This window comes from Lotus japonicus, chromosome 3 (assembly GCF_012489685.1).
Source record: "Lotus japonicus ecotype B-129 chromosome 3, LjGifu_v1.2".
NCBI lineage: Eukaryota > Viridiplantae > Streptophyta > Magnoliopsida > Fabales > Fabaceae > Lotus > Lotus japonicus.
The window spans coordinates 17804849-17819593 of NC_080043.1; positions in this window are offsets into that span (position 1 = coordinate 17804849).

Genomic DNA, 14745 nt, shown 5'->3' on the forward strand with positions numbered 1-14745 from the left:
TTGAACTAAGGGGTCTGCCTCTTGGATAGGATTGGCCAAGATAGGTTCATCTGGGTCAACTAGACGTTCAGGTCTAGGGCCAGGATATCTCCTAGGGCTTGGACAGGTAAGGTAATACTCTTCCAAGGCAGACACCTTCTCTTTTCTAACCTCCATGAATTTTCTAATTGATTCAGAGTTATTGGAGGGAGAAGAATCAACAACATTGATTGGGAAGGATACAGGTGTAAAGGCTGTTGAAGAGTCTGTATCCGTGGTTCTGGCAGCAGGACGTGCTGATGCTCTGGGAGCAGAGTGATCAGACGTTCTGGGTTGTGGTTCTGTTTGGTTGGGCTCTGGTTGGTCATGGATGATGGGTTCAGAAGATAATGGGTCGTACGGAATGGTAAGGAGAGAGGTTGGATCTTCTGACCTAGAGGTTGGGTTCTGAAGCAAATTCCAGAGAGGTGCTTCGGTAGGAGAAGGTTGAAAGAAGGAGGATCGTGGGGAATGTGGTGGAGAGGTGGTTTGTGCGGCTGGTTGGGATTCAGGAATAGGAGTGAGGGGATTTGAGGAGTGTTGAAGCAAGGCAGAAATAGGAAGTGCATCAAATAAATTCAAATCATCATCAGAAGCAAGTGCAGGCTTACTTGAATGTGCTGATGATCGAGTCACTCTGGCAGGAGGTTCAGTCCTTCTGACCACTGCAGCAGCTGGTTCCACCCGAGTAGGCTTCACCACGATTCTGACCTTCTTCTGCTTCTTCTTTGGAGGACCATCCTCACTATCACTATCATCACCATCATCAGGCTTTCTCTTTGTCTTCTTGACCAGAGGGACATCAGATTCTTCAGAGGATTCTTCCAGAACCATCTTCCTCTGAGCTTTCTTCTTGGGAGGAGAATGAAACTCTGGAGCTGGCGGCAGTCTGCTGAAGAAATCATCAAGATCAATCTCGAATCCTTGAGCCCTGAGGTCTTCAACATAGCATCTGATGGCTTCAGGATTGTCTGCTTGAGTCCACAGTGGGTAGTCATTCAGAGGCATCCTTCTTCCTCTGATCTCAGAAGATGTGTCTTCATGAGCAGGAGCAATCTTCTTCTGGACCAAACCCATCTTCTTCAGAGAGTTGGCAGTGAAGACATCGCTGACAATTGTGCTCAAGTCCTCTGTGCAACCAGCATTGATCAGGTCTTGAATGAGGCCACTCTCAATGAAGAGATCAGACAGCAGTCTCCCAAAGGGGATATACTTGATTGCTGACTTGATTGAGGCAGTAGTCCTAGACTTCCGGATACACTCCTTCAAGTAGGAGAACAGGAAGTAGGGAAGGCAGATCTTCCTCTTGTCTTGAATGAAAAACAACATCGCCTTCTGGTTGAAGTTGATGTAATCTGGGGAACTGCCCTTCGGTCTCTGATTGATGCAGTTGAGCAGGATCTTGTGCCAGATCCTGAGTTTGGGGTGAAGGTCCATCACCTTGTAACTTGTCTTGCCCGGTTTGAAAGTGGTGTACAGGGCCTGGTTGGTTTTGTCTTTGGTGCTGGGTTTCAGCTTCGACTCAGTGAATTGGAATCGAAACCCATAAGCAGTGTCTGCACCTAGCAGATTCACGAATGACTTCTCCGTGATGATGATCTTCCTGCCAAGAATATGAGATACCACTTGAGTATCATCGCAGTCGGCGTGCTTCCAGAATTCCTTGACCAACTTCTCATACACCGGTCCTCGAAGTCGGTTGAAGTAGTTTCCCCAACCTTGAGCTTGGACTTCAGGACGAAGATCAAACCCATTTGCAGCCAGGTTGTCGAGGTCGAATCTCCATTCTGCCAGGACTTGGAGTTCCTCAGGAGCAAATACGCAGTGAACGGCACAGCCCCGTTCTGCAATTGGAACAATCTGCTCTTGAGCTTGAACTTGTTCTTGTGCCGGGTTCTCAGAGCCCCTTTGACCCGTTGCCAAACCAACTACCATGTGAGGGAACTGAGGTGCATCTGCAGTAGATCTTCTGGTTTGTCTCACCATTTTGAAGAGGTTGAAGGTTTGAGGTAGAAGATGAAGTTTGAAGGATAAAGAGAGATCGAGAGAGAAATCAAGAAAGATGCGGTTTTGAAAAGCAGAGAGTGCGAGAGTGAAAACCGGAAGTGAACGAGAACGTGTGTGTATAGTGGGTTTTATCAAATAACCGTTGTTGATTCAAAAAGAACTTTAAGATCAACGGTTGAAAATTAAAGATAGATAGTAACAGTAAAATACACAATCACACACAGGAGATAAGCATATCTACACGCAATCATAACAGACTGTCACACGGGCACAAGGAATTATGCATCAGAAATTCTGACACACGTGTTGTTGTCTCAGCTTCAGAGTCAGTACCAGTGGGCACACACACTCTGATTGAGTTACCTTCTGGACTAGACATCTTCTGATCAAGAAGTATCATAGTCAGAGGTTCTGATCCATCTTCACTCTGGACAAAAGTCCATGTTTAGATTTTTCAGAATAAAATTAAATCTATCCTCTGCTAAGGGCTTTGTAAAGATATCTGCCCATTGATGGTCAGTATCAACAAACTTCAGAAGAAGTACGCCCTTCTGTACATAATCTCTAATAAAGTGATACTTTACCTCAATGTGCTTTGCCCTTGAATGCAAGATAGGATTCTTACTCAATGAGATTGCAGCAGTGTTATCACAATAGATTGGGATATTGCTCTCAAGGATCTGATAATCCTCCAGCTGATGTTTCATCCAGAGCATCTGAGTGCTGCATATTGCTGCTGAGATATATTCTGCCTCTGCAGTTGATAATGCAATGGTTGATTGCCTCTTGCTTGCCCATGAGACTAGATTGCTTCCCAGAAATTGACAATTTCCAGAAGTACTTTTTCTCTCTGTTCTATCTCCAGCATAATCAGCATCACAATAACCTGAAAGCTTATACTCTGATGTTTTCTTATACATCAAGCCAAGGTTAGTGGTGCCTTTCAGATACCTTAGGATCCTCTTAACAGCAGTTAAGTGGGTTTCCCTTGGATCTGATTGGAAACGAGCACATAAGTGAACACTAAATAATATGTCTGGCCTAGATGCAGTTAAGTATAGAAGTGAACCTATCATTCCACGATAGAGCTTCTGACATACTTTACCACTTTTATCTTCTTTCTCCAAAATGCATGTAGGATGCATTGGAGTCTTGGCCACTGTAGATTCCAGCATATTGAACTTCTTCAGAAGTTCTTTAGTGTACTTGCTCTGATGGATATATGTTCCTTCTGGTGTTTGATCAACTTGTATTCCCAGAAAGTACTTTAATTCTCCCATCATACTCATCTCAAATTCAGCCTGCATCATCTCAGAAAATTCTTTGCATAGAGATTGATTAGCAGAACCAAATATAATATCATCAACATAAATTTGCACAATTAAGATATCATCTTTATAAGTCTTGCAAAAAAGAGTTGTATCTACTTTACCCCTTACAAACTCATTCTCCAGAAGGAATGAGCTAAGTCTCTCATACCATGCTCTGGGAGCTTGCTTCAGACCGTAGAGTGATTTCTTCAATTTGAACACATGGTCTGGTTTCTTTTCATCTTCAAAACCTGGGGGTTGATGAACATAGACTTCCTCTGAGATATAACCATTTAGGAAGGCACTCTTTACGTCCATCTGATGTAGAACTATGTTGTGATTTACTGAGAAGGAGATCAACAGTCTGATTGCCTCCAGTCTTGCTACCGGAGCAAATGTTTCAGTGTAGTCTATTCCTTCCTGCTGGCTGTAGCCTTGAGCAACTAGCCTTGCCTTGTTTCTGACTACATCTCCTTTCTCATTTAGCTTGTTTCTGAATACCCATTTCGTTCCAATAACATGGACATTCTCAGGCTTCTTCACTAAGCTCCAAACATCGTTCTTGGAGAATTGATTTAATTCTTCTTCCATGGCCAGAATCCAATCCTTGTCCTGAAGAGCTTCATCTATGGACTTGGGTTCAATTAAGGACACCAATCCTTTCAGACTCAGCAAGGTCTCTTCAGAGGGTCTGAAGGCAGATCTGGTTCTGACTGGTTCATCTTTGTTGCCCAGAATCAATTCCTTAGGGTGAGCTGCAGTGATTCTGCTCTTCTTCAGAGTTTGTGAGTTAGAGGGACCAGCTTCTTCCTCTGGTTCATCTTCCTCTGGCTCAACTTCCTCTGGAGCTTTGCCTTTGTCAGAAACATTAATGCTTAAATCTGCAAACTTTTCAACTAGCTTTGACTGGTCAGAGTCAAGCTTATCATCAAATCTAACATGAATAGATTCTTCAATAGTCTTAGCATCAGTATTATAAAATCTAAAACTTTTAGATCTATCAGAATAACCAAGTAATAGACACTTAGAAGACTTAGCATCAAATTTATGCAATCTATCCTTAGTATTGAGAACATAACAAACACAGCCAAAAGGATGAAAATAAGAAATGTTGGGTTTTATGTTCTTCCACAATTCATAAGGAGTCTTATTCAGAATTGGTCTCACAGAGATTCTGTTCTGAATGTAACATGCTGTATTTACTGCCTCTGCCCAAAAGTGCTTAGCCATGCCAGTTTCTTGGAGCATGGTTCTAGCCATCTCCTGAAGAGTTCTGTTCTTCCTCTCAACAACACCATTTTGTTGAGGAGTTCTAGGACAAGAGAAATCATGTGCAATTCCATAGGAATCAAACAGACTCTCAAACTTGTCATTCTCAAACTCTCCACCATGGTCACTTCTGACACGCACAATCCTACAAGCCTTCTCGTTTTGCACTTGAGCAATGAAGGTAGAGAACACAGCATGAGACTCATCCTTGCAGGTTAGAAACTTTACCCATGTCCAGCGGCTATAGTCATCAACGATAACCATCCCATATCTCTTGCCACCTATAGACTCAGTTTTCACTGGTCCAAAAAGGTCTATATGCAGAAGTTCCAACGGCCTTGAGGTTGAGACAACATTCTTTGCCTTGAAAGGGACTTTTGTGAATTTGCCTTTCTGACATGCTTCACAAAGAGCGTCTGAAGCGAACTTCAGATTGGGTAAGCCCCTGACCAGATTTAGCTTGCTCAGCTGAGAAATCTTTCTCATACTGGCATGCCCTAACCGTCTATGCCATACCCACTGCTCTTCATCAACAGACAGAAGGCACTTCACATTCTGAGCCTCCAACTCAGATAATCTGATCTTATAAATGTTGTTCTTCCTCTTGCTGTTAAACAGAACAGAGCCATCGATCTGACTTACAGCCCGGCAGGACTTTTGATTGAATATAACATCATAACCCTTGTCAGCTAATTGACTTATAGACAATAAGTTATGTGTTAAGCCGTCTACCAATAAAACATTGTCAATGCATGGACTACTATCTACACAAATAGTACCAGTACCAACAATTTTACCCTTTTCATTTCCTCCGAAGCCAACTTCGCCTCCAGGCTTAAGTTTCAGCTCTCGGAACATACGCTTTTCTCCCGTCATGTGACGCGAGCATCCACTGTCCAGATACCATGATTGGTGTTTCAGTGGAGCTATCAAGGATATCTGCAACATAGATAATCTTGTCCTTAGGTACCCACTTTCTGGGTCCTCTTTTGTTAGTTACCCCAGAGGTTCTGATCACCTTGGGTGTCTCAACATAATATTTTAAAGGAATATTTGCATGATATTTAGTCATAGAGAAAGATCCCTTTTTAAGAGGGTTTTTAGCAATTTTAGCAGGTACAGGATCAGGCAATATGGTACCAGAGGGAACAAAGCATTCATACAAGGATTTAGCTTTAGACACAGAAGGCTCATTTCTAATTGGTTTAGAATAGCCAATGCCATGCATTCCATTTCTGCTTACGCCATAGATCATTGAAGCCATTAAGCTTCTATCCACGCTTTTAGCTAGGAATCTTTGAAAAGACTTTTCATACTTAGATTCATTTCTACAATCAGAGGCATCACAGGAAACAATTTCTTCTAACTTAGCAATCTGGTTCTTAAGCACAGAGTTAGAATTTACCAAAGCATGATTTTCATTTTTCAAATCAGAAATAATTTTCTCATGTTCAGAAGGAGTCTTGGAGACAGCAGATAAGTTCTTTTTCAACTTTTTATGCTTAGACAATAAAGAGTTATACTTATCCATGATATCAGACAAAGCATGTTTCAGTTCAGAGGTAGAGAAAGAAGCAAATACCTCATTTTCATCGTCTGAGTTAGGATCTCCTTCTGATTCTGAGTCAGAGTCAACAGCTTCCTTTGACTCTGCTTCCTTGTCTTTGACAATTGCCATGAGTCCTTGGACTTCACCATCAGAGTCAACATCCTCTGACTCTGATTCATCAAATGTCACCATCAGACTCTTCTTCGTCTTGAAGTGCTTCTTTGGCTTCTTGTCTTTCTTCAACTTTGGACAATCACTTTTGTAGTGCCCAGATTCTTTGCACTCAAAACATGTGACTTCCTTGATTGAAGACTTCTTCTGGCCTGAGGACTCATACTTTCCTTTTGCCTTTCCAGAGCCTTTGAACTTGCTCTGCCTGTGCTTCCAGATGCGGTTGAGTCTCTTGGAGATCAGAGTCAGCTCATCTTCATCAGAATCTTCTGATGCTTCTTCAGATTCTTCTTCTTCAGCTTGAAGAGCCTTTGACTTCTCAACCTTAGCCTTTTCAGATTTGGATTTCAAGGCTATGGACTTTTTCCTCAGATCTTGCATCTCTGAGCGTTTCAGCTCATGGCATTTCAAAATGCTGATGAGTTCTTCTAAACTCATATTCTCAACGTCTCTCGTGAGCTCTATTGAAGTCACCAAAGGCATCCAACTTTCAGGAAGACACCTGATGACCCTTATGACATGATCTTTTGTTGTGTAGCTCTTGTTGAGAGGTCGTATGCCAGCTACAAGCAATTGAAATCTGGAGAACATTTCTTCAATGGACTCATTTGGCTCCATGATGAAGGATTCATACTTTTGGATCAAAGACAATGCCTTTGATTCTTTGACTTTCTTGTTTCCTTCATGAGACATCTTCAGAGATTCAAAAATGCCTTTAGCAAACTCACGATCTGTAATCTTCTGGTACTCCTCATAGGAAATAGCACTTAGAAGAATTGCTCTTGCTTTGTGATGTTGTGAGTACAGCTTCTTTTGATCTGCAGTCATCTCTGACCTTGGGATCTTCTTGCCATCTGCATCAACTGGACGCTCATAGTCATCCACAATAATATCCCAGAGATCTGCATCGAAACCCAGAAAGAAACTTTCCAGTCTATCTTTCCAATATTCGAACCTTTGACCATCGAACATAGGAGGCTTTGCGTTGTAACCATCTCTTTGAGTTTCACTGGTGGTGGCAGCCATTGTTTTTCACACCGGCCCGGATCACTGAACACTGTTAGGTGTGGTAATCAGAACTTGCGCTCTGATACCAATTGAAGGTATGAAAAACGGTAGAAAGGGGGGGGTTTGAATAACGTTTTCAGAACAAAACTTCCACCTTAAAGATTTTGACAAATCTTTCGATAACTTAAGTGCTAAAGATAAGAGATAGAAAAGCACACAAGGATTTTATCCTGGTTCACTTGATAAATCACTCAAGCTACTCCAGTCCACCCGTTAAGGTGATTTCTTCCTTCTTAGAATGAAGGCAATCCACTAATCAGGTAAGAGTTACAACTGCACTTGAAACCTACAAGTGACTAACAATTACACTGACTTAGCTCACACTAAGATTCACTCTCTTAGTCTTCTCTAGGATCCGATCAACCTTGATCTCCTAAAGGAACTAAACAAACTGTTTATCAAAGAATTGTTTACAAGAGATTTGCTTCTAAAAAGCTAATAGTAAACACAATGAATTTCAGATGAAAGAAAGCTTAGAATATTTTGAATATGTCTTGCGCGTATATGTGTTTCTTTCTAGCCGCTTCTTTCAATCTTCAGCCTCTATATATACTCCAAGGATTAGGGTTGAGCGTTGCATGGGAAATGCTACCGTTGGAGGGCAGTTCTGGAAAATCCAGCTTCTGCTGTGGCTGAGAACGTTAGGTAGGTCGTCAGGAAGGTACACTTGCTTTTGTACTTGGATAGCGACTTGACCTTTTAACCTAGGAGACTTCTGATCAGGGGAATACTTCATATTGGAACTTGTGAAGCCGGTTGATCAGAGTCAGAGGGAAAGCACAGATCCTCTGACCATTGTATCTTCTGATTCTGAACTCAGAGGGAAGAACATGGCCTTCAGAGTTTCTTGCTTCTGGACTTCAGAGTTTCCACTATTCAGCTTCTGGATCTTCAGAGTCTTCTACACCATCAGAACATCTGAACCTTCAGTGTTTCTTGGTTATCAGAACTTCTGGATCTTCAGAGCTTCTAGCGACTGAGTCCACATCAGAGTTTGTATAGCTTCAGAACTTCTGAAGCTTTTCCACTGTTCATACTGAACATGGTGAATGCGAAAGCGTTGCTTGGGTTACCCTTTATACACAGTGCTTCTGATTTGTGTGAGATTGAGTTGAGGTCAGAGCCTGTAAATAGCACACTCAGAAAAACACGTTAGAGTACCACAATTGTTCATATCAAAAGGTTAACTTGTAATCATCAAAACATAGAGTTGTACTACTAGATCAAAACTTGATCTTACAGTGGACTCTAATTAGTTCAAGTGCTGAAGTTCTGTAAACCAGAAGTTCTGATGAACGGTTTAGAAGTTGAAGACTTGAAGATTCTGAAGTCCAAGAGTAAGCTGGCTCTCAAGACCAAAGCACTTCCAATTCTAAAGACCAGAAGTTCAGAGTGAACGGTCCAGAAGCAAAAGTTCTGAAGGTCAGAGGACCCAAGCTTCCTTCTAAATCTTATCACATTGCTTCACAAGTTCCAACATGAAGCGTCGCCAAAGATCAGGAGTCAACTAGGCTAAGGCAATGTCACTGTCAATAGTACAAAAGCATGTGTACTATTCTGACTGTCTTACCTACGATGTTCAGCCACATCAGGTTCTGGAAATTCCATAATTTCCCTCCAACGGATGTATTTTTTCGACGGATACAAACCCTAAACCTTGGAGTATTTAAAGGCTGAACATAGAAGAAATTGGCTAAGAAACTATTGTGCAATACAAGTGAAAACCTTCAAGCGAATACCTTAGCAATATTTCTTCATTGTTCTTATTGTGTTTGCCTTTGCTTGTTTAGAAACATCTCTTTATAAACCAAACCTTCTACAAACTTTGTTTGTATTTTCCTTGAGAGACCACTGATGTCAGGATTCTTGAGAAGACTAAGACTTGTGTGTCTTAGTGTTGCTAGTTCATAAATTTGTTAGTCACTGAGTAAGGTGTGGTAGTGCAGTTGTAACAATCTTTGAATAGTGGATTGCCTTCATTCTAAGAAGGAAGAAATCACCTTAACGGGTGGACTGGATTAGCTTGAGTGATTTATCAAGTGAACAAGGATGAAATCCGTGTGTGCTTTTCACTATCCTTCATCTCTTGCACCTTGTGTTCTTTATACCGAAAAGATTTACCAAAATCTTAGAGGGAAAAATTTAAAACTTCAAAACCCTATTCAACCCACCCCCCCCCCCCCCCTTACTAGTGTTTTTCATACCTTCAGTTAATAAAAATTTGTCATCTCTCTCTAAATGTACACCAAAAGGACAAGTAAAAGTCATTTTTTCTTGGTCTTTAGGGGAAACCACAATTTGGTAATACCCAAAGTACCCATCAAGGAAACAGTAAAACTCATGGCCAGGAAACCTGTCAAGCATTTGATCAATAAGGGGAAGGGGAAATGATCCTTCCGGGTGGTTGATTCTGCCTCCAGTAGTGAGTACAAACTTTCCAACCTGTTACCTGCCCGGTGGGAATCAACTCATTGTTTTCATTAGCAACCATTGTGATTCCTCTGTTCTTGGTGACTTGAACGGGACTCACCCATTTACTTTAAGAAATGAGGCAAATTTTACCTGCGTCAAGCAATTTAAGAACTTCTTTCCTCACCACTTCCTTCATTGAGGGATTAAATCTCCTTTGAGGTTTGACCATTGGTTTGTAATCATTTTCATAAAGGATTTTGTGCATAGAAACAACATGGCTAATTCCCTTGATATCACTAATGGTCCAACCCAAAGCAAACTTGTGTTCTCTCAACACTATCAAAACTTTCTCTGCCTCAACAGGGTAAAGAGATTGACTCAAAATAATAGGCTTCGACTTACCTTTGACACACAATTCGCAAGTATACAGTACGTCCTAAGTAATATAAAAGATTATCGAACCATAGGGATTGTGGAAGTACCAATTCACAAAAGAAATAGTTTTTTAGAGCAAAGAAAAGTAAAGATAATTTATAAGATTGGTTGGCAGAGAACTTAGTTTGCTGAAATGAAGAAGAAATTATGTTTAGAAGCTAGCACTTGGGTTAGCTTCATCAAAACAAGTTATGCTTTAAGATAAATGAGAGTATATGAAATACAAAATTGAATTCATTCTATTGTTGATCTAGCCATATTCTTTAAGTATTGATTCCTAAAGCCAAATAAAGTTTTCAGTCAGATTTCATTAGTCTGATTCCACACCACTTATGAGTAACCCAATTGAAAATCAAGTTCTTAAGTTCAGGCCATCAACTACTAGACCTCACCCTTATTCCTAAGGCGCAAGGGCTCTAATAAGTCTCATCCTAGGTCCCCTATTCTAAACCAAACTTCTATTTGTGCAAAGAATAAGTAAAACAACTTGTGTGCAATCAAGCTCATATTGAAACAGAGAACATGAACTCATAGAAGAAAACCTTATTCCATATAAACTCGTAAATTAAAATAGTATCAAGTTAGGGACCCACATCCCAAATTGTAAAGAAAACTTAGCCAAGCATTACTAAGGAAAACATAATTCCTTACCTGAGAAGAAGCCTTAGAGAAGCTCCAAAGCACCTTTACACAAGTGATTTATTCAGAAAAAAACCAAGATACAAAATTAAAATAACTAAGTTCAATTTATAGGCAAAATACCCCGCTCTGGCACCCATGTGCATGCCATAACTGCATGCACATGCGTGCGTAAAAGCCAAGCCCCTTCCCTGGCACTCACATGCATGCAGCCTTATCAAGAATGCCAAGCCACCGACTAGGCATGCATGTGCGTATGCGTGCATCCCTCGTTGGCAGCATCTTCTTCTTCAGCTCAAAACCCTTCTTCAATGCCTTTAACTCCTTCCAACAACTCTTCTCCTCATTATTGCATAATTATGAAACTCCTTTTCCCTTAATCATTATCAACTCTTGCCCTTCTTCATCATTAGATTCCTTGGACAATGAGTATTTGATGACCCGGATTTAGTAGTGTTTTTAGGGTCATTTCGTTGCTTATTTTGAGTCTTTTGATTGAGTCTCATGTAGTGTTTCATGCATTCTCATGCATTTTTACTTTTATTTGTGCATTTGGATTAGTTTAGTAGTTTTATGATTTTATAGGGACTTTAGTTGCATTTTAGTATAGTTTTGAGTCTTTTCTTAATTGTCATTAGTTTTGAGTCCCTTGTGCAATTAAATGGTTGGTATTCTTGATATTTTTTCCTTGAGCTTTGATGAAAATAATCAGGTGAAACTGAAGAAGAAGAAGAAATGCCAAGAAGCTTGATGAATTGAAGGGAGGCTTAAAGAGGCTTAAAGAGGAGTAAAAAGGAGTTAAAATGAAGATCAAGGGGTTTTCCAGCGTGTTTAGAGCGCCTAGGCGTGCTCCATTGGCGCCTAGGCGCCAATTGCCTTCCAGAGGCACATTTTCAGCTTGAATTGGCGCTCAGCCGTGCTGAATTGGCGCTTGAGCGCTCGGAACAGCCCAGACTCGTGATTTTTGCCTATAAAGAGGATTTTAGTCATTTTCTCTTGTATTTTTTCATACTTTGTAAAATTCAGAGGTAGATGATCATCTAGGAGAGTGAGAGAAGACTTCCAAGCTTGTAATTCAGGTTCTTAGCCTTGGCTAATCTCTCTTCTATTGCTTTGGTTTTCTTTGTAAGACTTTTCATATTTGAGTTATAATCTTAAGTTCTTTCCCACATGTTCTTCTTCTCTCCTTGAATCCCATTTTCTGAATATCAATCTAAGCTTGTATGCATGCTTGCTTTATACTTTTCTATAATCATAACGGAAGTTTGTTATAGATTAGAGAACTGATTTGGGATTACCCCTTCTATGCTTGCTACTAGGAATAGAGGAAGGGTTGGGGTTTGATGACCTGAATTTGCATGATCTAAAACCTCATATAAATGACTAAGTACACAAGGAATTGAGCTTAGCTTTTAGTATGAGAGAATTGCTTATGTGAGGAATCAATAAGTGAGTAACTAGGCTATATCATCAAGGATAGATTCATGAGTTCATGTGCTTAGAATGATGTTCTTAAATTGGCTAGTTGAGCAAGGATCCAAAGCATGTTCTTTTCTGAGTTTATGTTTATTTTCCCTTTTTACTACTTCGACGTTTCATCATCTCAATAAAACAAACCTTCAAACTCAAGGCTTAAGCTGAATTTATTCACTCACAATCTCTGTGGTTCAATATTTAAAACCGGGTGGATTCGTACACTTGCGGATTTACCAACAGTATTCCTTCCTTCAACTGCCATAAATGAGAGTTTCACACTAAACACACCCTCAAAGCATTTTTGTAACTTTCAAACACATATTCTAATGCATATTAAGCCATGAAAGCTCAGGTTAAAGATAAAAAAAAGATTCCTGCCTATAATGCTCTCAATTGCTCTAACAATCTTGACTAAGGGTTTAAATGCAAAAAAAAACTAAGTCCTAAGGATTAAATATGCAATTAAAGGCCCAAAAGGGACTATTATGCAAATGATGACTCTAAAATAATAAAAGACCTAAATGAAACTAAAGACTCTACTTAAATAACTAAAAAGATAATATAAACCAAAAAAAAGATATGAAAATAAAGAGAAAAAAGACCATATAAATCCATGTTATCACACCACTATAATCAACGACAGCTTGTCCTGAAGCGCAAAACTTAAGGGAGCTTGTCCTCAAGCACATAACTAATCACCTCTTCTTCAGCTCCCCAAGCCTTTTAACTGTTGGTGATTTTAGTATCATCAATGGATTTTAGTAGTAATGAGATTTATTGTAGGCCGATGCGATTATGTGTTAAGCTCGGAAACAAGTTAAGGTAGTGCGGAGTGCACGCTTGTTGAGCCAACGCATAATTAACCGTTTTTCAGTTTCTGAAACAAACTCTAATATAAGGAGTTATTTGGCCTTAGATTTAGACACAGAAAAACAGAAACGATACATTCTCTCTACATTCTTGATCTGTTCTCTATTGCCAGAAACAGATTGTTCTTCAAGAATGATCCCAACAAGGATTTCGTGAACCTAGGCAAGAATAGGGTCGAAATACCTTGTTCGGAAAGTGTACGAACACAATTCTTCGAAGTTATCCAGGATTATCATACCCAAATTTCTAACATTAACCACAAAAGATACTTCACTAAAGAGAAAAGGTCAATGTACATAACGCAAAGTGAAAGGTTAGCACAAGCGAGTAAAATATCCAAACCAGAGTTCACCAAATTCCTCACATCTTAAGCACTCATCTCACCTTTTGGATGCTCTAACGTACAAGCATATAACTCCAGCCCTAGTAATCAATCAATTCAAAGTCAGTTACATAGTAAACAGAATCAGAGAGACTTCAAAATGGTTGTAACTTTGGCTAAGGCAAAGGTAGATATATCAAGAAAAGGGTAACATAAGGGCTCTCAAAATATTTTGGGGCGAGTGACTTTTTTTTTCAACAAGGCCTGAGCAAAATGTTATGATTTTGTGTCTCCTTCCTTCTTTCTTTTCAGTTTTTTTGTTTTGTGTTTTTTTTATTGTCAAGGCACTTGCCTTTCGTTTTGACAATTAAGCATGCGGCCTAAGCATGCGGTTTTTCTTCTTTTGTTAGGAAATGAGCCCTTTTTAAATTTTCTCTACTCAAATAAAACCATAAGTCATTCACCAAAAACACAATTTTCCATAGTTCAGGGACCAAGAAAAATTATTCAATTATAAGGCTCAACTTGGAAAACTAAGGGAAAGTGTTGTTCAACCAAAATCTGAGGCCAAAACGAATTCCTACCAAGTCTCTTCAGAGTTCAAGCACTAAGCAACAACCAATATGCATTTCAAAACAAAGCTAAGCATATGCAAGCATGTTAGGACTAAACTTTGAGACACTCAACACTCAACAAAAATTATTAGGGTGTTGAAGTGAAACACCTTTTTTCAAGAACTCAAGTAAAGATCATCCACTCACCTTTCTTTTCAAACACACTGACATGGACAAGTCCACAATAAAAGCATGTGAAAGTATCATCAACTTAAGATACAAGAGCAGCCAAATAAAAGTAAAACCACTTGAGCAAGTTAAGCATAAAGATATGAAAGAAGAATCTACTACTGACTCGATCTTAAAAAAAAAAACAATGCAACGGACTACATGCAAAGACTATCCTAAAAAAAAAAAAAATAAAGGTAAGAAAGGTCCTCCCCAACCTTTGAGAAAGAAGACCCTTAGGCCTTAGCAACATTTATCTTAGCATTACCAAGAGCTAAGAAAGGTCTTCATAAAATTAGAGAAACTCTTACATCCTCTTCCATATCAAGAATTACAAAATCTACTGGAAAAAATAAACTTACCAACTCATACCAAGACATCTTCAGCAATCCCATAGGGGTGCTTAATGGACATGTC